Below are 26312 nucleotides of genomic sequence, written 5' to 3'. Positions count from 1 at the left end.
TATTTAAAAATCATGGACATTACTGAAGTGCTGGGGGAAGAGGAAATAAATGTATAGGATTCTTGTGTGTGACCTGATGAGAGATAAAGTGCATTTATATTTCCATTTGGATACATTTATGAATTTAGGAATAAAACCCATGAATTTGAAAGAGAAATGAGAGCTGTGTGGTTCTACTGAACTTGCGCTGTGTCTTGTGTACATTGAGCTTGTTTTTGAAGGATGTAGACATGGTTTTTGTCATCCAGGCTAGAATGCAGTGTCAGATTTTATTGATAATTTATCAAAAAGTAATCTGATAGAAGTCTCACCTTTTCTCTATCTCACATTTACTCTTCCATATTAATTATGAAATAGCTAAAAGCTGGGACCTAGGTTAAAGCAGCAATAAATAAGTAAAAATTATTGTCTATTCTTTCTGCATGGTTTTATAAAATTTCATAAATTCATTGTGTATTATTTATTTATTTATCTTTCCTCTCAGAAGATATCAAAAATATGTACTCGGAGCACTTGTGCTAGGTAAAAGGTTAAATTTGAATCACTATTGAAAAATTCTAGTTTCTAATGCAGATGTTTATTTGAAAAATGATAGATGGTCCTTCAGGGTCCCTGAAGTGTTTTCATAGATTCTCATGCGTGGTTGGCAGTTTTATTGAAAACGGCTGTAAATCAGTAAAGTAAGCTACAAATACGTTTTATGTCATCTTTAGAGCAACAGTAAGTTACCACCCCAGGAAATGAAGAGACCATTTTTACAGAAGGTAGCATGATAAGGTGTTGAAATGAAAAGACATGTTCACAGAGGTGTCCCCAGCACTTAGTTATTAATAACAGTGTAAATAGAGGTGTATGGAGATAAAGATTAGAGTCAAGATTGTCCATGGGATCGTAAACTTAAATTTTTAGAACCATGTGTGGGTTTTTTGTTTGTTTGTTTTTTTGTGTGTTTCGGTGGTTATTCTTTTACAAGATGTTTATTGACTAGCAGATTGGATTTGAGCTCATATGCTATAGGATCCAGGTGAACTCATGTTCTCCAAATGCATCTGTTGTTTGCTTCTTCCAGAATAAATATTACAATCCTTGATGAACAACAGCTGGAAGGCTTGCCTGTGGTTGCATTCCTCTTGGGTTCACAGGATGAAATCACTTGTGCACCATTGACAATTTTAAATGGAGAAGAAAAGTATATTCCATCATAAGATGTCATAAAAAAAATCTTTGTTTTGCAAATATATTTTCCATTTTTACTTTTCTTTAAGGTGTCCTTTTTAGGATAGTAAATGATTTGGAGGACATACGCGTCCAACATTACAATGTAGATACATTCAACATTCTCTGTGACTTATCTATGTTTTCTTTAAAAAAAATTGTTATGTGTTCTGCATGTAAAGTAGGGTTTAATTTAATGTATAGTAAATGTCCAGGTAGAGTTTGTCAAAGCATTCAAAATAGAAACAATTCAATCATTATACTGTGAAGTGATATTTTTATAGGTATCTTTTAAGGCATGTGAGACACTTTATTAATATTTTAATTTATTTTACTGTTTGAGGTGAGGAGTAGGTTTTTTCCATTAATGTCTCATGGAGAAGTTGATAAAATGGTGCTAATGGACAGAACCATGGACTGGAAGTAAGTAGTTATGGCCACATTGCTGCTATCAAAGAGCTTTAGAGCCATGGGCAAGAGCTCTTATCCCCCAGGACACACTTCCTCCTGTCTAAAGCTAGCAATTGCATTGGATGATTTCTCAAATCTGTGAGCTTATTATGACTTCTAAACAGGTCTCAAGTTTCTTCATAGTTCCTGCCAACACTGATCTCATCCCTTTCTGACTTTCATTGCAGGTGTTATCTGTTCCATAAATTGTGGTAGTTGATTATATTTAATGATATAAATTATCATACAATCTTTTATATGGCAATCTGTTTTTATTTCTTTTAGGAGCACACATTTTAATAATATTCACTGTCTCATAAGGTTAATTCTTATCTTGCCAATGAAATATCCAAGCATCTCCAGGAAAGAAACTTTGCTCTATATTTCTTCTTTTTTCCCGTTCTCCTTTTAACACATTACAGAATAGTTGTCACAGCTATTTGAAGTGTTGATAAACTTATCAAATTCAATTGCAAACTTATTTAGAACCCATGCAGTATGTTTGATTCAGAACCATAGAAATAGAACATAGCTAACACTTGAATGAGAATTGGGAAACCTGAATTCCAGTCCAAGTTTCAACATTATCTGGCTATGTTCCCTTGAACAGGTTACTTTGTGCTTCAGTTTACTCATCTCTAAAACGAGGAAAAGGGATCAACTAATGTCTAAGATTCCATCTAACTTTCAGTTTTTATAAATTTGTTTCTGCAGATGCTATCATGGCAGTGATAAACAACTTTGCCTAGCATTTTCAAAACATAATCTACCCCTCCTCAAGCATTTTTCATCATTCTTTAATTCTGGTGATTTGCCACATATTTATTGAGCACCTGTTATAAACTAAGTACTATGGATTAGAAAACAAGGCTTGATTCCACTTGTTGTTTAAATGTGGGCAAATCTTTTCACGTTCTTGAGCCAGCTGCCTAATGGAGATAGCAATAGCTGCCTTACATGGTTGATGTGAGGATTAAATTAGCCAATGCAGTTAGGCATTTTGCCGAATACCTACCAGATAGAATGGGGTTAATATTGTTATTAACATTGTTATTTTGTGATGCATTTAATTTTTAAGCCATTAATTGGGGTCATATGTAATGGTCTACATGGTATAAATATAGCATAACTAATTGTTTAAGTATAATAAATGCAGACTTTCACATGCAGCTTTATGTTGAGCAAGATACTTATCCTTTGTCTTGCAAACTTGGGACAGAAATGCCAGTCTCTTATTGTGCTCAGGACTAAGTGAGTTTAAAATAAGATAATGTACAGAAAATTTCCAGCATAATGTTTGGCGTATAAGGTTCAAACATATTTGTTCCAGATAAAACTAACCTTTGGTGATTAGGCAAAGCTAGCCTAGTTTTGTTCTAGGCAAAATTAATCTATGGAGGTTACCTCTGGTGGATAATTGACTGGAAGGGCATGCATAAACCATCTGGCATGACAGAAATAGGCTGTATCTCAATCCAAGGATGATTATATAAATGGATAAACAGGTAAAAATTCTTTGAGCTGTACACTTAAGATTTTTTTTATTTTACTGAATATAAATTATGTCTAAAAATGTTTGTTCTCTTCCCTAAACATAAATACCATATTACATTTTTATACTGGAAAAAGTCTCAACTAATGATAATACTATTTTTCTGATGGCATGGTTAAAATATCAGTCCTTTACAATAGTTTTTTTTTTTTTAAACAATAAATAAAGATGAAAAAGGGCACCATGATTCCATGAATTTCCTGAGGTCTGAAAGTAGTTGGAGGAACATTCAGTAGTTATATGTATTTCACCACCCCCATTGTTTCAATTTGGCACACCATATTTTAGGATATTTATTGCCCACCTAGTTTTGGGACCTGCTCTTTTCCCTGGCACAGACAAAACTGTCCATTATGGAGCATTATTTTTACTAGGGTGTGATCAAAGGGCCTGATCAGTCCTGTTGCCTCTTTCTTTCTGTATTTTTCTGAGATGAAGCATCACTTATGATTTATTCCAATCAAGCTTTATTTAGAATTGGGTCTGTAGGAAGGGGTGGAAATGGAGGGGGAGGGAGCGGAAGGGACAGCATAAATATATACATGTAGTGTGTGAAAATAAAGAAAGGCATCTTTTGTTACAGCTGGTCGCAGGAGAAGTTTCTGCTTGCACTGCTGAAGATAGTATGAGAAGATTAGTGTTTTTGCGGCGAACTCAGGACAAAGACGGGCTGTGTGAGAGGGATCAGTATGTTTGCTCAGCAGAGCGCTCTCCCCAGTTGTTGACAGATTTAACTGGTGTAATGTTAGGCCTGGCTGGCTCCTCCCCCTGATTGTCAAGAAGCAATAGGTGCAGTAGGAAATGGCCATGTGGAGGATACCATGAATTCCCTATTTGTGTAGTAGCTGTAGCTTTGGGTGGGGATTTAATATTGAATGGACTCCAGATTGTCTAAATTGCAATCACAGTGTTTATTTAAATAGCCTATGGGGACCATTAAAGCATTTTAACTTTTGCTCCTATGTTTCTCGTGTTATGAAATCTTGAAGCGCATTGGGGAGAAAAGAAAAATCCAGCCTTGTAAAAGCATTAGGATGCTAGAAGTTCTCCCTGCTGCCAAAAATGCTTCAAGAGTTTTAGTTCTCTGAACTAATGTGTAATATGATGGATGGGATCCTGCTGTGATCTCTAACTAGGGGATTTTCCCTGTGCAGATACACTGATCTGTCACTATGTAATCACTGCTATGTCATTTTGGGAGACTCTTTCAGATATTGGTTCTCCACTTGTAACGCTGAAGTCTGTTCTTCTCATAATAATTTTTATAATGATGTATCTTTAAAATTACATAAGACTGTATTTTAATTACATCGTTGCTTTGCTATGCAATTATTACACTTTAATTTTAGATTAAGAAAAGCTATTTCTTTTACAATACTGGGCGAGAATGATGGTGAAACTTTAGTTTGATGTACATGGTGTAAAACCATGAACTTGAGGTGTGGGGAAAACATGCATACCTATTTCTGAGGTAGAGCTTTTAAATAGAAAGTGTGCTCTATTTGTTTTCCATGCTGATTTAAAACAATAAAATTCAAAACACCTCACAAAAATATTGTCACTTAAAGTGCTAACAAACATTTCTACAGTTGGTTTACTTCTCCAGGAAAATTTTGCCTATTTTTTTTTTTAAGGCCCTAAGTCTGGAGTTTCATTTGACAATGCAGAATATTATTTTCTGATTATGCAAGCAACCTAGTCCTTGAGATCTTTCTGAATTGCTGAGCTTCATTTTCAACTTTTTTTTTTTTTTTTTTTCAAATTCCTGCTAAGTTTCTGGAGTTATGCTAACTCCTTGAGCTATATAAAAATAAGTTCCTGTTTTTGAGGCTCTAACTCTGGGTGACGGGACAAGGTGTTCCTCATTAGACTATTTCAGGGCACTTCTAGGGCCCTTGAAGGCCAGCCCTTCTGCATCCTTTTTGCCATATGTATATAGTGGTGATAGCAATACCTATTTATCTTGGATATAAACTAGGAACTAATGTGCTAATATATATATATATATATATATATATATATATATATATATTTGACCTTTCTAAAAATAAAGATACCTTAAGAGTTGTTTTGCTGAGGAGATGAGTACATCAGCAATAGGATATCTTAAAAATGAATAACTTCCATTCTGCAGCTGGGCAGTGGCATTTAACTTGAACAAAACCATACATAAATGAAGGCTTCTATAACATCACAAGTTTTCTAAAATAATCTCTTTTATTTATCGTCACAGTATATATTATAGAGCTAATTACTTCCAAATATAACATGATATAGGTGTTTCTTTCCTAAAATTCTTTTTTTCCCTAAAATGCTTTACATTGTTCTTTATTCCATATTAAAACCAAAGGTTTCAGATTTCTTTTGGCTCAGTGTTCCAAATTTTTGTGAACAATGTTATTAGTATTTCTAACTACGCTGTGTATACTGGCCTCGAATCTCTAATTCGTTTTCTACAACACATTGATGACTAAAATCCATAAATTTTACAGAAGCCTCGTTTAATCTGCTAATTTCCCTTTATCTATTACCCTTTAAGTTTTTTTGTTTTGTTTTGTTTGAGATGGAGTCTCGCTCTGTCGCCCAGGCTGGAGTGCCGTGGCACCATCTCGGCTCACTGCAACCTCCGTTCCCGGGTTCAAGCGATTCTCCTGCCTCAGCCTCCTGAGTAGCTGGGACTCCGCCATGCCTGGGTAATTTTTTGTATTTTAGTAGAGACCAGGTTTCCCCGTGTTGTCCAGGCTGGTCTCGAATTCCTGAGCTCAGGCAATCCACCCGCCTCAACCTCCTATAGTGCTGCAATTATAGGCATGAACCACCGCACTCAGCCTCTCTTGAGGTTTTTAAAGAATTGATCCATGTTGCTTATTTATTTTTACTCTTAGTTTCACCTTCTTGTTTTTCCACTGCCTACTCTCCTCTCTCTCGCTCTCTTCCTTTTTTGTTTACTGACTGCATAAGTATTGAGAGCTATCAAAGAAAAGGCAAGCTGGAGAGAAGGAAGGGAAGAGTGTGTATAATCCATAAAATTGTTGATCAATCTCAGAATAATAAGGAAGACCATGTATCGTCTACCATTTCCTAGGGAGTCATAAAGCATATATAGCTAATTAGAATAATCTCTGTTTGCTTTAAGAGTTTTACTATAATAATAATATCATCTTCCTATTATCTGCTATCATTCTAACTTCTAGGAATACTCTTTCTAGGACTGCTACCCACCGACAAAGGATATTTTAACTTAATATAATGTTGAAAGGCACTGGAGTTTGGGGCTGCAAGGGAATCTGTGTGGCAATTATGTTATTTTTCTGGGGCAAACCCTTGGTACTAACGCTGTTCATGGTTGTTTTGACTATATTAACGTTTTGCTGAGCCTCGGGACTGCTTTTGGAAGGTTTAGAAGTATCCAGGGAGGCGCCTGCCACTTTGATTATTCATACCCAGCTCTTTATTTTTATTCGAGACATAAAATAAAAACACACCCTGGCTTCGGCTCAGCCTCAACTGGCATTCATTTTAAAAACAAACCCCAAACTGACCAAATGGCAGCAATACAAGCTTTGCTGTGAGTGAGTCATCTTTCATGTCAATCAGAGTTCATTTATGGAAGCATTAAATTCTGGTGCTGGCCAGGCCACCTTTAGACAAATTAAAATGGGTTGGGATTTGGTAGGGTTTGGAACAGAGGATTGAAAGGAAAACCAGAGTGATGTTGTGACTCAGAAAGTGACTCTTTTCCTTTTGAATCAGAATTGAGCCACTGGGAGTGTTAGTTCTCTCGAAAAGATGGCAACTTTGAGGGGAAAGGTGAAATAAAATCTCTGACCACCTGTGTTCATCTTGTTGGTTCAACTTTGTACCCGTTTGGACACTTACTTACTCTTCACCTTTTTCCCCATTGCTTGGTTATAGATAGGTGTTATATTTTCCTGCTTGGATTCCTTAAAACATTTTTAAGAATGATTGTGAACTTTTAACCCCTGCTACATTTTATACCAGATGTGGCTTTGTTTCAGTAAGTTGTTAATTAATTTCTGCAAAAATGTAGGACATTTTTTTTTCTGCTCTCCTTCTGATAAACTTTGAAATAACTCTTTAGTTATTTACCTTCTGAAATTTGCTGTTTATCCCATTTATATTCAAACAATATCAATTTTTCACAGTTTTAAAATTCATTCTTTTATTGGTATTTCTATTTACTTCTAAAGATGATTTTTTTCAAGGACTCATTATTTCAACAAACACTTATTGAGCACCTATTATGTGCAGCTATTTTATCTTTTTCACTACATCTTCATTGGAAGCTATCATAGAATATTTTCATTTCCATGGTTGATTGATTTTTCACTTCATATTATCTTAAAGTCCAGGATTTTATTACATCTTACAAATCCTTACATGAGTCACATTGTGATTTTTGGTGTTGATACTCATTAGTTCAACATCACAAACCAATTTTAAGACCTGTATGCATGCATCAGCCTTCTATATCAACAGATAATTAAGAGAAGAGTTTGTATCTTTTTGGCAAATTTATGTATAATTGGTTCATTCCAGAATTATAGCCATTTTAATCCCAAGTGCCTTCGTTAGTTCTGTATTCATTCATTTAATGCTCAATTATTGAAATCCTACTTTTTTTTAGACTGTAAGTTTCTTAAGGCATTAAAATATTTTCCAAATGAAAGAATAAAAGAGGACAATGGATGAACAAGCATGGACCCTTCTGAAGAAACAAAGCTCCTTAGTGGTAAATTTGCTGAAGTTAACTATGTCCTCACCCTACTCAGAATTAATTCAGGATTCTGGTGGTTTTGTAATTATGAGTGTTGAGCTTTTTGTCATTTGCAAAGTGAAATGAGATAAGACAGGGATATACATTTCATGGAGATCAAGGGCCTGGGCACAAAGTGAATAAGTTCCTGGTTGACAATGGTCATTGTAAGAAATGAGCAACTAAAAGTATAGACTTTAGTATTGAACTCATTTAGTGATTATTTCCCTTCCTTCTTTCCTTCCTTCCTTCTTTCCTTCCTCCCTCCCTCCCTCCCTCCCCCCCTCCCTCCCCCCCTCCCTCCCTCCCCCCCTCCCTCCCCCCCTCCCCCCTCCCTCCCTCCCCCCCTCCCTCCCCCCCCCTCCCTTCCTTCCTTCCTTCCTTCCTTCCTTCCTTCCTTCCTTCCTTCCTTCCTTCCTTCCTTCCTTCCTTCCTTCCTTCCTTCCTACCTTCCCTCCCTCCCTCCCTCCCTCCCTCCCTCTCTCTCTCCCTCCTTCCTTCCTTCCATTTTTTTAGATGGAGTCTGGCTCTGTCACCAGGCTGGAGTGTAGTGGTGCGATCTCAGCTCACTGCAACCTCTGCCTCCCGGGTTCAAGCGATTCTCTTGCCTCAGCCTCCCGAGTAGCTGGGACTACAGGCATGCGCCACCACACCTGGCTAATTTTCATATTTTTAGTAGAGACAGGGTTTCACCATGTTAGTCAGGATGTTCTTGATTTCTTGACCTCGTGATCCACCAGCCTTGGCCTCCCAAAGTGCTGGGATTAAAGGCGTTAGCCACCATACCCGGTCCTAGTGATTATTTCATTTGGAGGCATTTGTACCCCCAAACTTTACCCTGTTCCATCTTCTGGACTCTAGCTCCATGTGCCTCTAGAGAGGATTAGAGCCAAATGGCATCCCTGTGGAAACTGGACTTCTGTTCTTTGATTAGCAAAGCATGACTGCCGAATAACACCTGTGATTCTCTTGCCTTCATCTTATCATTGTTCGTGATGCCTGCAACCTTCCCTCATCTTTGAGGAGTAGGAGGGCACAGATGATTAGGTAAGAACTGGAGGCAAAGGGATGGGAGATAGTCAAGATCACACTCAGGAACTTAATGTCTCTGCCAGGCCATTGTTATTCTTCCAATATCTACTGACCCTTACACATCCTCACATCCATAAACTGTGCCCTTTCACCCCCTTAATGTGGAGCACAGTGCCATTCTTCATTAGGAAGCCCTTCTATGCAACAGAATTTTGTTTAGGAATAAAAACATCTGGTGATTAAGGATATTACCTTCCAGTTTACATTTTCAACCTCGGTTTAAAAATTAGTATCTAAGGGGAATATATGTATATAAACTCTCTTTGGCCAATAGCCTGTATTTGTGCCCTGTGTCCCTGGTTCTGATAAAGATAATCTGAGCTGTAACCTCTGTCACACGAACCCATCCTTATGTATCAGCAGGAAGATTTTGAACTGACGCCTCTTCTGAGACATAGATATTCACTTGTAGATAGTCATTATTCTGTTCAAGAAATATTTTTTGAGCATCTATTGCATGCCAGGACCTTTCTATGGTCAGGATACAGCTGGGAACAAAACACAGTTCCAGCACCATATTGAACACAGTCTCATAAGGAGAACAGATAACAACCAAAATCACATTTTGAAAAAAACATAAATGGATTATGGATTCAATTTTATTTTTAAAATTATATTGTATTTTATTTCTGTACTACTTTCAAGCTTTTAAATTATTTCTGATTGTTTTGCATATTATACTTCATATATTTGAATACAGTTTGTTAACTGTAAAAAGCTTGATATATGAGTTACATATATGTAACTTGATATATGAGCCCACACCCTTTCTGATGAAACTGATCAGGTGCCGTGGTTACCAGATGTTCAAAAGTCAGTTTGGAACCTACTATACCAGTGTCGATAAGAGTCATCTTGGGTACTTGCCGTATTGCATTACAATGTCCTTGGATGAGTTTTGAGAGCCTGCATTTTAAATGAATCTAGACAAACAGGGCACTAGCTAGGGAAGGGCCACTCTTTGAAGAGCACCAAGGTTGGAGAGTTTCTCACAAGGGAGCTTAGAAGGGCCACTAAGATAATTGAATGCATATGTCTTGTTGGTGTCTCCAATTCAAAGACTAAGATTGGTGGTTCATTTGGTATTCTTTTAGGCCCTGTATTAAGCATAAGAACTACAAGATGGCAGTTCTGGATGCTGTACTTAAGGATCTTACAATTTACTGACACCATAGACCTTTCCCTACCATTTTATTCCCTGCTGTCATTCTGTACTGTGGCATATTCCATTTATAAAGTACTTGTGTGTACATTATTTGACTTATTACCTCATTGACCTAGGATATATGAATTTTTTATTAGACATACATGTCATTACAGATGAAAACAGAGGCCCAGAGATATTAATGATGAAGTAGGCTAAACGTACAGAGCAAGTATGTGGCAGAGCTAAGTCTTCTGATTCCAAGTCCAGAGTTTTTTCCCATTTCGTTATGTTCGTGTGCCTTATGTGTATTCGTTGAAAATTTAGAGTATTTCTTCACCTGTGACAGGTCTATTATAATATTCAGAGATTCCTCAATCTGTGTAAAGGTTGTAATGTGCCATGTTCCTAACCATTGAAATATGAAATCATTTACCGTCCTTCAGTAAAGCCAGATGCCTTTATAGAGAGTGGCAAGCATCTCTTGTTATAGGATTACTTGCACATTCCGGAAACTTATGACAAATGACAAATGAATTAATACTAGGAAATAACATATAGACTTACTGGGAAGGTGCCAGTCTTTGGCCACCTCCACTCTAAATATTTTTTGCATTAGAGGCTCTGCTGAGTCTATGTAGTGCCATTACTGAAGTGTATTTATTCTTTGATTACTATGTCTGATTGTTGTCTGTCTGTTCATTCATTCATTCAATAAACGTTTGTTGAGCACTCATTATATACCAGAACAGGGAAGGTCACTGGTTATAAAATTATGATTAAGACATATTCCCAAGCCAAATATGAAGCAAACTATATGTAATGACCACAGAGATGTGAATAAGGGTCTATTCTATGATTTCTCAACTCTGACAGTTACCAGTGGAAATATTGGTGGGAGAAGTGAGTGGGTGAATTCTTCAGAAAGGGCTGAAATGTGTTATAGCTACGCATCTGGCAGTACTTAAGAATTATGAATGATTTCATGTTTCCATGGGCACATGGTATGTTATAACACATTATGCAATATGCTGGTTGATAAAGCACTTGCTAATAGTATAAGATTGTGCCTTTCTTCCCTCATTCTTAAATCACTGTACCAACACAAATCCTCACAATATTGTTCCTAGGAGTTGTTATTAGGAGGTTTTTGTTATCAATAATGGCAGTGTTAACCACAGTCTATAGCTGAAGAACATGAGACACAAAATAACTTGCCCAGGGCTACTCCATAAAAGATTGGCAGCATCCCATCTCATAATTCCCTGTTCAGTTTCTAAGCCTGAGAACTTCTCTGAAGGAGTTGCTAGCCTGGATACTTTGTTCACTTTTTTTCTTATAACTTAGCGTGATGCTACATATAAGCAGAATTTTCTGTGGGTGGCCCACTGGCAAGCTCTAACACTTCAAGGCCATGTCTTTAGAAAGCTGTCAGGAGGCCCCACCCTTCTGCCTAGCTCTTTTTCCTACAGAGGAAGCATAGTTGAAGAACTCCGGTCTATAATAATGGTCTGAGTCTTTGTTGGCTTGAATCTAAGACACTGTAATATATTCCTTCATCAGTCCCTGTCACACAGAAACATTTAGAGCTACTGAGATTTGACCCGTAGTCCAGTGAATTTCTTTTCGGGAAACAACTACATTGTCCTTATATCACATGGCATTCTCTTACACAAACCATAAACTATCAATGGTAAAGATCAACTTTGCTGAAACCAGAAAGAGAAGTTAGAAATAAAGGTAGAAATCATTTTAAGCTTCATTCTAGTCATGCTTATTAGCCCTGCAATGGAGCAGCCTGGCAAAAATAATAGGTTTTTGAAGTGAGAGAAGACTTTTCTTTGCTTAGGTGGGCCGGATTCTTGTGCCTCTCTTGTTATTATTATACAACAATTTGGCAACTATCTTATTGGGATGTCAGTCGGCCTCTTAAGCCTATGAGCCTACAATATGTGACTTCTATGCAAATATGATGATACCATTTGATGGCAATTAGTTGATGCAACTTTGTTAATGTTTTTTTTTAATGTATCTTCCACATTTTTTCTCTCTCAAATGGCTATATGAAAAAAGAACAAAACTCTCATTCAGACACAATTATTTGAAACCATTTTCCACAAAGCAAGAGAATACTTCGTATAGTAATGACTAGCAAGCAGTGTTTTAATGTTCCCGTGATTGATGCAGTGGCTCACAATAGTTCCTCTGGAACCTTTCTTGCTTCTCGCATTATAGGGTCTGTTGAAAGGAGGAAACAGAAGAGAGAAAGGTTTTTTTCTGTTGGTTGGTTGGTTGGTTTTTTTCCTGTCATATTGAAGCAATAGGTATATGGCCATCATGTAAACCTTAAGTGATTCAGTTACGACTAGGGACCTAATTACTGACTTTAGGCTTTTGGGTAACATGGAAGAAAGTTCTCAGAACCAAATTGCTTAGCTTTTTTGCAATGCCCTATGTTTAGAGCTTTGTGCAAACGTTATCATTGCAACTTCAGCAGTAGGTAAGTAAAGTGGGGCCTTGGTTTTCATTAAATGTTATTTCTGCCTGGATAATCATTTGGATTATGGATATGACCTCCATATCCATAATCATTGGATATGATCGAACAATGTGACTACAAAGTGGATACATGGCAATAATGGATGGTTTGATATTCTGGCTCTTTTGAAGGCCCAGAGAAGCTAATTGGGAATGCTAAGATTAGCTGGGAAGAAAGAGAGGCTGACTTCTGGTGTCCCTTAACACTTAATACTTAGGGGGTACCTATGGATCCTTTAAATTTGTACCCTTGTTCTCTGCTTGTGCCTTGTATGGGGAAACTGTCACATGGTAATTTCTTCTCTTGGTCCTTTTTAATCCAAAGATCCCCAATGTTGGTGTGGGAACTTGACAATAGCAATTACCAAAAAAAAAAAAAAAAAAAAAAGAAGGAGGAGGATGAGAGCAGCCAACATTCAGTGGGTCCTTACTAATTGCAGGTATTACTTTGACTTCTTCACATGCATTGTTTCTGTGAGGTGATACTGGGCTCTTTTGGTTATAAGTGGCAGAAACACAATCCAAATATGTTTGATCATAAAAAGGAAGGGGATATTGTCGTTTCAAATAAATGGCAATTTCAGGAGCTTCCTAGCTTCAAGCTTGACCAGATCACAGGGCTCAGTTACTGTCATCGTCTCTTGTCTTTCTTTGCTTTTCTCTGTGTTAGCTTCATTTTTAAGCAAACTTTGTCCGTATAGTCTCTGCCCAAGCAGCTCCTATCCATTTCCTAAAGTTAAAAAGCTAGAATTTCTTTATTTATAGCTTTATCGAAGTCCCACATAGGGAACCCATTAGTTTGGCTTGTGTGGGTCCATACCTGAACTCATCCTCGTGGCTGAGAAGATAACGTGCTTTTTGGCTAGGGTGTGGTCCTATGCCTAGCTCTTGTTTGAGAATGGGGGACTAGTTGTTTCCCATCAGAAAAGATGGGTCTTTTACCAGGAGCCATGTCAGTCAGTACAAAACAACTGATCTCCATGATAACAGAGTAGTAGTATTTTTCCTACTTTAAAAGTGTAAGAACTTTGCCTAAGCTCACATAACAAATATCTGGACTATATATAAGAATGTGAACTGTTACCCCATTCTGTCTGATTCCAAAGCCCATGCACCTGCAGGAGAGGTGTCACGGTTGAGAGTATAAGACTGCAGTAAAACGTATAGGTACAGTTCCTGGCTCCACCACTTCCTAGCTCTGTGGCCCTGGGGAAGTATGTAATCTTTTCAAGCCTCAGTTTCGTTATCCATAAAATGGGATAATAATTGTATCTACTTCATAGTGCTATTGTGAAGGTTACATGACATGAATATATAGACTGCTGTGTATAGTTTCTGGCATATAACAGATGCTCAATAACTGCTGTCATTTATTATAATTATTTCAACTGACTATAAAAGTATGACACAAGTCACCCACTGTTGAGATTTCACTTTAGTTGCTGATTTACTCTAGGCCCAAAACTGGACTTATGTATCTATGCATCACCTGATTAAAATCCCTGATGTCTTTCACAGTTCAGCATGGACAATTCCATTCATGTAATTTATTATTGTTTACATTTTAATATCATTTTTATTGTCTGATACTACTGTTTAACTCCTTGTACTAATGAAGCTATACGTTTGTGAAGAAAGGTAACCATGTCTTTCTCTCACGGTATCCTTCACAGTACTTGGAATCTTGCATTAACGATGTATTCTGTAAATATCTTCAAGTTTCATTTGTTTTTTATACTTTCGATTGTGGGTTTCATTTTAAATGACCATCCACGGGGAATTGACAGAGGAAATGTGATTCCCTTCCCTGGAGACTTGTAGACTCTCAAACTTGGAGAGAAATCCAGGTTTGAGGTTGGGGCAGGGGATCAGATATGGGCTTCCTATGGGAGGGGGCAACGTGCCACTCCCCACCACACATTCTGCTGAGAAGAGTCCTTCTGGGGCTTGTTGCAGGGAGTCACTTACTGTTCCTTCCTCATCTACCTCATTTTCAGATAAAGTTGAGGCAGCATGGTGAGAACAGAATTTTCTTTAGCAAATTCATTAAAAAAACCAAACCTTGGACTAGGCAAGTAGAGTTTTCCAAATTGTTTCAATGGCTTGAAATACTCAAGTGCCAAGTGTGGGGTTTATTTATCTCAAATGAAGAAATTGGCTATTTAGCAAGTACCTCTCTTCTAAGCACGAATCTAGCCTACAGATAGTTTAAAGATTTTGGTGCGATGAGAGTGTTGTGAATATGGATTTTCTATCAAAAACACAGGAGTGCCGTTTTCAGAGTAAGGTGAAATTTAATGCCAGAATTTCAATATTTAAATCTCTTAGAGATCAGACTCTAATGATAAACATAAAATGTAATATGCATATAGTATATGTGTATATATGTATAAAGCACTGTATATAATTATGTAGAGAGTATTTCTCTAGCAAGTGATAATTTTAAACTCCTTAAATGTTATAATAAAATGAAACAGCATAGTTAGATTAATGCAGTGTTTCTTTAGTCTTGGCTATAGACTATTCACCATTCCAGGAAGCACGTATTTGAGATATCTCTTCAGAGGAGTCATGGAAAGGCCCCTTGATGTTGATTTTCACCTTATTTGGTCCTGCCACCAGAAGAAGCGACTGGAATGGAAACTTATATGTAACTACATATGTACAATGGAACCTTGTGCATGAACTATATTTATTTATTTATGTACTTATTTACTAATGGGCTTATTACAGCAACCTGATGAAGGTTCAGGATCATTTACTCTTTTTACCTAGAGTAAAAAGACTCCTTCTAAACTGTAGCTTTTAGACTGGTATCCTAAAGGCTAAAAAGCCTGTATCTTTTAACCAACCTGAGACAATAACTATTTCCTCTATACTTACAGAAATTTTTTCTTTGAAAAAGTAATAACACTCGATAAACAAGAAAGTGCTGCTAGCATTTTGAAGTTCTCAGCTAATTTACCAGCAAAGAAAATTTACTGTGTCCTGTTGTATTTAGTATAAAAATAAGTGGGGCATCCTAGAGACAGAAGTGATTTTTCTAGTTGGTTACCTACGAGGGGATGTATTGATTTCTATTGGTAGTACTGGTCTCTGCCTACAGATGTACATTGTGTCCAGGGTTTCAGAAAACAGAGCTTTTAATTCATTGTAAGTAGTAGCATTGAGTGAAAGGGGATTTTTTTTAAACTACAACTACAAAAAATATTGTGCACATGGGTTTAAAATGAATTGACCTTTTGTTTCAATGAGGGCGGTGTGTTACTTGTTATGGAGTGACTCCATTTGCCCATGCAAATAAGCGCAAAGCCAGGATATTATCAGGCAATGGCAAAATTAAGAGGTAGGTCAGATTTAATGGAAACATCTGTCATTAACCCTTTTACAGAAACTGCCTCAGGGAATCCTTGCAGATAAAAGCCATGCTGAGCTATCTTACCTTGCTTTGCAGAGCTGCAGAGGGATGGCAGTCATACAGATTCTGCTTGAAGGATTTACTTTATGGCACATTTTGGAACGTAGAAGAAAATACAAGGATTATTTTGTGTATTTTTCTCTTTGCAAAAAATTTAAAGATGGTGGAGAAATTAAGGGTGCTGTTAATTTCTAGATTTTACACCAGCAGACTTATTTCTCCTATTGGCTACATTATGTCATTCCAGTGAGTATCATCTTACAGTTCCTCAAATCACAAATGAACTATTGACATGCTTTTTTCAAAAAGGTGGAAAACATGAAATTAGGAAAAAAAGTTTGTATTTATAGTTACACATGGTAACATATTATTGCCTGTGTTGTGCAGTGATAATTCTTTTGAAGTTAATTTTGTTAACAGCATTATTGAAGAGAATTAAGAAAGTTTAACAGTCATTTGGATGCCACTTATTTTTGTTTATATTATCAGTTACTACTAATTTTTTATATTATCAGTTACTATAATAAAGACATACCTGAGTCAATTTGCATTTGTGATTCAATTTAAAACAAAATGATTACATCATGTAGGAATCTTAAAAAGACTAAATCATGCACCTTTCATTTAAAATAGTTTAAAAATTTATATAATACAAAAGTGTTGATAATATTAATTTGCTAGCATGTAAAGAGGGGGAGATATGCCTGAGTGTCTTCATATAAAAAATATAAATCCAAAACAATGTTTGCTGTGCTTTAGTTATGTTTGTTCACAATGTAATTACCCTTAAAATTATTTTGCTCCTTCTTTTTTCTTATTAGTTTTAGTTTACATTTGCTTTGAGTATAGTATTTTATCAATTCCTTCTTTATATTAGTCTTTGTGTCTTCTCTCCCTTCATTTTCTTTGTCTTCACACCATCCTCATGTCAATGAAGCTAGGCTTTTTCCTTCTTTTATCTTTTTGAAACGAGGATACACAGATTAAAATGCACCTCTTTTTTGAGTACATCTCCCTCTGAAGAAGGCCTTAAGTTATCTAGCTATAGAAGATTTGTAACATGAACAGAGAGGCCATTTACTTTCTTCCTTTTATTTTTTGTTGAATTTTTGATATAGTATCTGACCCCCTTCTGTAAAGTATAAGAGGCCCATAGAAGTTTGTGCAAGCAACAGAGTGATGAGTCATTTTAATACGCACCTCACCTCCCCAAAGCCATGGGATTGAATTGAGTTGAAGTTTCTGAATATTACTTTGGAAAGATTAAGGGGAGTCATGATGGAGAAATAGAGCAACCATGGATATCCATCTGTCTTTTAAAAATCCAATACTAATTTTGTAATTTTAAGCATTAATATGTTTCAAAACTATAGTCTGACTTTTTAAAAACTTCAAGTAACCTCAAATTTCAACTACAGGATTAAATGGAGTTGAAATTATTTCGTGATGGGTTTATATCCATCAGGAGTTAGCATTTCATGTTGAAACATCATTCATCTCTTTGGCTTCCTGTGTGTTGTGGAATGTGGATCCACATGGTGAGTCTCTCAGTCTTGGACTTATCCAAGGTGGGGAACAAGTCATTGATCATTTAAAAGCACTTATTTTCAACAGTATGCACAATTAGGCACCTAATTGGTGTGTATTTTTTTTAATGACAAATGGTTTTGGTGACGGCTCATACACTAGTACTTGAATTCAGTGTTTAACTGTCCTAGGTAAAGGAAGTCATGGCATAACAATGTTTTAAAAAGGTGTGGCACATGTGACCCTAGACATGGTTAAAGATTGAGAGTGTTCAATGCTATCCCCTTTTCCCAAATCATGGTGCTGTGGGTTCTGTTTCCTAGAAGCCAGTGTGACCTGTTTGTTAACTGATAAGTAATGCAGGCTTTGTGGAGGGTCAGCCGCCTTTGAACACTAACAGGAACATGGCATTTACTAAGATGGTTTTACTTTTCACTCTGTTAAATAAACCATGGTAACTCCTAGGTGTCATTGTACTTTTTTTCCTTTTCATTGTTTAAAATGTCATTGTACTTTTTTTCTTTTCGTTGTTTAAAATGTCATTGTACTTTTTTTTCTTTTCATTGTTTAAAATATTATTTGCAACTAATTGTTAGACAAGATGATGGGAAATAATGATTGGCTGAATCACCCATTTATTTAGAAAGAATCTTACGTCTTTTCATTTTTATCAGTCTTTGATGATTCTAAGAACCCTTCTGGTGTTTAAATGTACAGACCAAGACCTATTGGTCAACCAACATGTTGTTCCTGGTTCACAGGGGGAAAACACAATGCAGAAAAGAGGGTCTGTACCACTCAGGGTGGCAGAGATTGATGTTTGAAACTTGCTGTGACAAAGAGGGAGCTGTGAACTTTCCTTTCTGATTTTTAATTTGAGGTATGACATTGACTTCCTTTTTGCCATGCCCTGTAGACTGTTGATCTGTAGCTTATTACTACAGACTTCCATCAGTTATAAGGACTGTGAGGGACCCCTGCCATATTGTATCCCTCTTTGATAATCAGGGCATGAGTCATTGGCATGAATCATTAGGTCCTTCTTTCTTGAAGGAGTTTTTGGAAGTAGAAGCAGCAGCATTCCTGACTGATGGACCTGCTTGACCTAAGACTAAATGATCCTTGGGATGAAACATTCTCCCGCTGTTGGCTTTTTTCCCCAAAACTGAAAGAGTGCATTTTTTTGTTAAGATGTCCAGAACCATCTATTGAAAATAAAAAGCTATCTTTTTATCCTCATTTTTTTTTGAAAATTTTAGTTTATTAAGTTGCTTTTTTGAATAGACTCACAAGGTTCAGAATTTCAAAAGTATAAAAAATGTGTATAGGAAAAAATCTCTCCCCCATTCCCATTCTTCATTTGCTCAATTTCCACTCTCCTCACTCCCCACAAATAACAGTTGTAACTGGCGACTTATGTGTTATTCTAGATTTACATTATTTGCTGATACTTTTAAACAAGGTTATACCTCTTCTCCCCCAATTTATACATGTCCATGTTCACTTGACTTTCATAGAATGTCTTCCGATGAAGTGACATTTAATAACGTGCATGTTGAATCTGGGTACTTTTTGCTTGGCTTTGCATTTATCTTTCCACTTATGTTTTGAAGAGAAATTTCATATTTTCTTTGCTCTAATTCTGGTTGCCAGGATGGCTGAGTGCCATTCCTGGAAGGGGTGTGTGTTAGAGTTGGCACAGACAGAGCAATTGGCACAGGAAAAGGAAACCATGCCTGTGTCAAGGAGATTTATCTATTCATTATTTTAAAAATGATTGTTGTTACCATCATTGACCATTTGTTGTGTGTGTGACCCATGTCCTGGGTAGCATTCTAAACAAAGAAGAAAGCCATGCCCATGTGTAGTGCCCAAGGAACTCCCAAGTGGGTGTGTTGAGGCTCTATCTGTGGTAAGATTATGATTTTTAGTAGCTAGATCTTTAGTGATAGGTAGAAAATAGTCCAGTACAATTGTTTTCAAACTGTTCTCTAAGGAAGATGCAGGTTCTTTGGCAGTAACCCTGGGGCCAGTTAGTGAAGGGGAGGGAGGAGAAGGGACATAACTCTTTTACTTTAATCTCTCTTGTATATTGTGTCCTTGTTAAGATTTCTATGGAAGAAATATTTTGACAGCTTTTAAAGAAGTTTGATATCCGCTGCTCTAGAAGAACAAATTCCTTAGCTGGAGTCAAGAAGTCTGTGTTCTTTAATGTCTTGTTTTCAAATACAGTAAAGAGTTGCATCTTCCCATTTTTCTTCATGCACAATGACAGTGATTTTGTAGTGCCATGGAAAGAACACACAGGCTTCAGAGCCACAGAGCTTGGGGGAGAATCTCTGTTGCATTACTTCACTGTTGTAAGGCTTTGGGCAAGTCACTTGTCCTCCCTGCATATCAGTTTCCTTATTCTTACAAAGGCAGTAATCATACCTGTTATGTTAGGTTGCTATGTGGATTGGAGATAAGATACATAAAGTACCTAGTACAATGTTTGCCATCTAATAACACTCAATGAAAGCTATTAAATATGAAATATAGAATTTATTGAAATTAAGGAAACTCAATGTCAAGTCAATAAAGAGAAAGGCATGAGGTGCAACAATTTGAAGAGAGTAAGTTGCAGCCCACTTTGCAAACAATGAAATGATTTTGGAAAAATTGACTATAAATGTTTGTTATTTAATTGACTTACTCTTTTCATGCAGTGGATAAAATCACTATAGGGATTTGGTAGGACTTTTTTTTTTTTTAGTAAAGTTAAAGATCTCTTCTTTATAGAGTGAACAGTGCCCATTTTATGTTGTCTAGGTTTGAGTTTTTGAATTTTACATTTTCTTTAAGAGAGATACATGTATGATATAAGAGAGAGTACGGGGCCAGGCGCAGTGGCTCACGCCTATAATCCCAGCACTTTGGGAGCCCGAGGCAGGCAGATCATCTGAGGTCAGGAGTTCTAATCCAGGCTGGCCAACATGGTGAAACCCCGTCTCTACTAACAATATAAATAAATTGGCCATATATGGTGGTGGGCCCCTGTAATCCCAGCTACTCGGGAGAATGAGGCAGGAGAATCCAACCTGGGCAACAGAGCGAAACTCCATCTCAAAAAAAAAAAAAAAAAGGGTTCATTGGCTTCATAAGTTACTGGAAAGGTACCTTTCATTTGCAAAAAAATGGGGAAAAGTCATCCCTAAGTTTTACAAAGGCAGACAAGGAGGACACAGCAGCAGAAAATGATCTAGCAATAGTTGTAAGATGGGACAATGGAGAAAGATGATCTAAGTTGACTGAAGAGATTTTATTGCGAGATTGATGGTTGAACTTGTAATAAGGAATTTGAAAACAACTATGTAATTCTCTTTCTCATATTTTTGTTTGAATGTATTATTGGTTACAAATTAGTGAAAGAATGGGATTTCAGGGTTAAAATCATTAAAACATCAGCACTTCCTTAAAATTGTTACTTGAAGCCAGTTAGCCAATTTCATTTATGTAGCATCTGGCTGAAGTTTATGTATTAAAAGATGACCATAAAAAAACATTTCACGTGTTACTGGAATTCAATAAACGAGTGCTGAATTCTATTACATTAAATCCGGGTACATTACATCCAGATACATTATATCCAGATAAATCCTAATAATTCAGACAACACTAACTGCTTTCAAATTAATTAGGTTGTGAAAGGGTTAAAAATCAAGCAATGCAAAATTAGAAAACTCGTATTTTGAGTTTAAATTGGTAATTTAATTATCAATGTCAATAACATATTTAGGAAAACTGAGTAACAGCAATAGCATGAAAGACATTCATTAAGCTTAATATTAAAAACTATTATTAAAATTAACAAGACAGTATTAAATGTTTTGAAGGTAATATAGGTAGAGCTCATTCGTGTTGCAATATTTCTTAAAAAATTTATTTCACTTATACTGTGACCTGAGAAGTTAGAAGTCAGGTGAAAATTTTGTATTTAATGCAGTATTTCATTTACTTTGTTTTATTAATAGTGTCTTGATTCTCTTATTCCTGTTTAAGTTTGATTCCTATTCTCTGGGTAGGGCATGAAAAAAGGGGTCAAATAGTAGATTTCTGGGCTCTCCTGTGTTTAAGGAGAGGGTAAATGAAGAAGAGCCAGTAAAGGGATTGAAAATGGACAAGCAAAGATGTGGAAGGAACGTCAAGTAAGGCACTATTGAAGGTAGCCTAGGGAGGAGAGTTAAGAGGATTGTATGTGACAGTTTTAAATGCTAAGGAGAGGTTAAATAGGATGAGGCCAGAGAACAGGCCACTGGACTTGGAAATTAAATGGATATTGATAATCTTTGAGAAAAGAGCTTCTGTAAAAAGGTAGGAGCTGAAGCAATTTGCAATGAGTTGAACAGTGTATAAGAGATTACTAAGAAGAGACAGTAAACAGGGCCTAGTTTGCAAGTAATGTGGTTGTTGGTAAAAAGGTGAATGAAGGTAGAAATATGGGAAGTTGGATTAACAAAAGAGAATTTGACTTTTACTACTAACTACGTGTTTTGACTGGTATTATGACAAATAATCTCCTTTAGAAGGCAGTTTTCTTCTCTTCCTAACTTATATAAACAAATCTGGAACACTTGGCACTTTTTTCAAAGACTTTTAACAATTTTCTTGTGGATTTTTTCTGTTAGTCTATAATCTTAAATGTAAAAAATTACTTAAATAGATATCTTTGTATTGAACTAGCTCTTCGTTCTTGGAATGAATTCCATATGATTACGGTGTATTCTTTAATTTTTACTACTCCTGAGGTCTATTTACTAATATTTGTCTTGCCAGGATTTTCTTTCCTTATTTTTAAGTGCATTTGATATATAATGTGTGCCTGTATGGGTGTGTGCTTGTGTTTATGTGTGTGTAGTAGAGTATCTCGATTACTTCTTGGTAACAGAATTATGTTAGTCTTATTAAAAAACTGAATCTTCCCATCATTGTAAAATTTTGGAACTCTTTAAAGAAGAAAAGAACCATTCTTTTCTAGTCAGTTTTATTAGTATCTAATGTAAAACTAACAGGGTCAAAGAAAAAATCCACCTGCGCCTTGAATTTGGGCGGGAGTGAATCTTTAATAATCTTCTCAATGTCTTCTATGCTCATTGTCCTATTCAGGCTTTCCATCTCTCTGTCAAGTTTGGTAACTTATCCTAAAGAACATTAGAGTTAGGGTGGAGAAAATGAGTATATTTTCGGCTAAGGAGAAGACCTAGTGGATGAGATGGAATGTATGACAAAAAAGAGAGAGGATCATGTAATTAAGGAGAAAAATTATTCTGGTAGAAAGAGTGATGAAATTAAGAATTTAACTATAAGGGTCAGAAAGAAGCAGAGATACCTATCCCTCAGCTTAAGGGAAGGAGGTAACGCTGGGCAATCACAGAGCTAAATTTAGAGGTGGAGGAAAATTGGCAATTAAAGGGAAAGGGAAAGGAAGCAAACATTTATTCATTTATTCATTTATTGTCCTCCAGACATCATGCAATGTGTTATGTAGAAATAATCACATTTAATCCTTATAATAACTCCATGAAGCAGGTTTTATTTCCCGCATTCTATAGATAAGGACACAGATAAGTTTGGTGATTTGCACAAAGTATCACTTCTGGAAACTAAAACTTTATTAATATTTAATCAATATAACTACAGAGCTTAAAGTTAAAATATTTTTGTTCCCTACAGTTGGGCAGGATATATCTATTATTAAGCATATATACTTATATACTTGAATATGTGCATAGGAGTATAAAACTGTATGTAGACCTTATATGTATCTAAATTCAGTAACAAATATTTGAGATTAGATGTATATTTGAATATTCACATGAGTAAATTTTACATCTAGGGATTTAACCTAGAAGGAGACCTCTCCAAATAATAATAATAATAATAATAATGGCTTCATTTATTGAACAACTATACTTGCTAGACAGTTTGCATTTCTTATATTTCTTACCTCATAACAATCATAAAAGATAGAACTGTTATCACCATATAGATGAGCTTACTGAAGCTCAGTGAATTCCTGGTATATTGCTGAGCAGGCATGCATATATAACTTTAAAGAACTGTACCTCTCTATATACTAGACATTACCTCTTTTGTGATAGTCACCTATTTTCTGTCAAAATTGTTTAAAAGGATGCCCTTTTCATGGAAAAGACTCTTAATTATTATTACTTCTCAGATTCAATTCTGTGGATCTTTTATTGTTACAGAGGTTTTGTTATGACTCTAAGTATTCTTTGTCTATCACAGTTTTTTTAAGTAATCAAAGTAAAATATACACAGATCTTCACATTTATTTCACTGAAATGGCTTGCCCAGTTACCGTGAACAGGTATACACTCACCCATGTTTGCTGACGAAGCTTATGATCCTCTGAGTAATGTACGTCTAGTCAACAGGATTGAAGAAATTATACACCTGTTTATGCGTACAAAAAAATGAAAAATGTAGCATTTTAAAAAAATCTTGTAACCATATGACTGGTGATTTTTCTACCTTGAGAGAAAATAATTTAATCTGGACCTTAGAAAATCCACATTTTAAGAAACCTCAAAGACATTTGTAATGATCATACACAGTCACTTACTTATCCACTCCCCTTTTCTTTTCCCTTTTACTTTTTTTTTTTTTTTTTTTTTTTTTTTTTTTTTTTTTTTTTTTTTTTTTTTTGCCTCTGCGCCCACAGCATGTGAAAGCATTGAAAGAAAATAAGAATCTTAAACTCATAAACATACCTGCTTACCATCTGGCAGGCGTCCCAGCAGTCTGGTGATCTCCTTAGTTATCCAGCAGATAGTAGAAAAACAAGAGTCCTGTGAAGATTTCACATGTTGCCATATCCCTGCCAGATGGTGATTTGTAAAACATGGACAAATTGCACTGGCTCCACTTCCCTCCGACAATCACAACAGAAACACTGCAGCAATGGTGTTTAATTTGAAAGCAACTTCAGCTGAGTAACTTTTAAGGTATAAGCATCTAAAGATTATTGGGATAAATGTGTCATTATCTCCAGAGAGCTGGCCCTTCATAAATCTGCTGTTCTGGTAGTTCTGGGATTCTCCCCCTACCTCCAAAAAAAAAAAAAAAAAAGAAAAAAAGAAAAAAAAAAAAAAACTATGGAGGATTGGGAAATGTCAACATTATGAGATATCTGATTATTACTTACTGATTCTTTGCCACAACATGATGTTTTTCTGTCTTCTAATGATGAGCTGCAGGACTAAAAATCATACTGACAAATTTGCCATGTTCGTTGGAACATGAAGAACTGAATGTGGGTAGAAGCAGGCAATTCTCTTAGATGTTTTAAAATAATACTTTCTCACTGCTTCAGTTGTTCTTTGTGGCTGTCTATACAACTCTCAAATCACTGGTCAGTTTAGCTAAGAAATGTCAAACAAGTGGTTTAGCATGGGTAAATAAACTGCCAGCTTGTAGTTTTAACTTTTTCATCAAGCCTTGGTCTCAAGGCGTATTTGGCCAAGGAGTGATATCTTTTCAACCCTTTCAGTTATTAGAAGTCTACCTTGACCTAATACACTAAAGCTTTACTGATACTGAGGGAACATGATAGAAGAAAACCAACTTCCTTTCCCTGCTGCTATAGCTAGATTTGTTCAGTAGTTTCTCATCTCCACGGGGAATGTCCTACCTATTTGTTCCTCAGGACATGTATGCTAAGATTTTATGTAACTGCATTTTTTTTTTTTTTGGAAAGAGCCTTATTAGGACATCGTTTACAGTGAGATGTGGTTGTATAACATATAAACTGAAGAATTCAGTGGGTTATTTTAGTATTATTCATAGAGTTGTGCTAACATCACCACAATCAAAGCTAAAACATTTTCATCACCACAGAAAGAAATCCCATGCTTATTAACAGTCACTCCTTATTTTTCCTAGAAACCCTAACAGCCATAGGCAATCACTAATCTACTTTCTGTCTTTATAAACTTGTCTATTTGGGACAATTTCAAATAAGTGGAATCATATTATATGTGATATTTTGTGACTGATTTCTTTCACTTAGCGTAATGTTTTCAAGCTTCATTCATCGTATAGTATATGTTAATAGTTCAGGTCTTTTTGTTGCCAAATAATATTCCATTGAATGGATATACCACATTTTATTTATCTATTTATCAGTTGATGGATATCTGGGTTGCTTCCACCTTTTGGAACCAGTGGGTATGAATTCACATTATAAATAGTGTGGTTATGAACATTTTAGGTACAAGTTTTTGTGTTGACATATATTTACATTTTTCTTGGGAATATGCCTAGGAATGGAATTACTGGATCGTTTAGTAGCTCTATGGTTAATCTTTTGAAGAACACAAGAACTGCTCCTGTTTATAACTCTTTATTTTGTACGGGTAAGGAACACAGTTGGACTTCAAACATGCAGAATTCTGAAAATCATCATTTTAATTCCTACTCCAGAAGAGTAAATAGGCATGAGTTTTATAATTAAATACATCTAAATTTGAATCCCAACTTCACCACTTATGAGCTTTATGATCTTGGGCATGTTACTTAATATCTCTGAAATTTCATT

General features: G+C 36.0%; 1 protein-coding gene and 1 long non-coding RNA gene across 20 annotated transcripts in view; one reads left to right on the top strand and one right to left on the bottom strand.

Annotated features, from left to right (window-relative positions):
• SOX5 (SRY-box transcription factor 5) overlaps positions 1–26312 on the top strand; it is a 1031820-nt gene that overhangs the window by 492139 nt on the left and 513369 nt on the right. The gene's annotated exons all lie outside the window — the stretch shown is intronic.
• On the bottom strand, positions 12381–24588 carry LOC135966188 (uncharacterized). Its single transcript, XR_010579326.1, has 3 exons — positions 24487–24588; positions 24096–24169; positions 12381–12468 (listed from the first exon to the last, which is right to left on the bottom strand). It is a non-coding gene; the product is annotated as an uncharacterized lncRNA (long non-coding RNA).

This window comes from Macaca fascicularis, chromosome 11 (genome assembly GCF_037993035.2).
Source record: "Macaca fascicularis isolate 582-1 chromosome 11, T2T-MFA8v1.1".
Taxonomy (NCBI): Eukaryota; Metazoa; Chordata; class Mammalia; order Primates; family Cercopithecidae; genus Macaca; species Macaca fascicularis.
The sequence above is the reverse complement of the archived record's forward strand: the minus strand, read 5'-3'. Positions and strand labels throughout refer to the sequence as shown.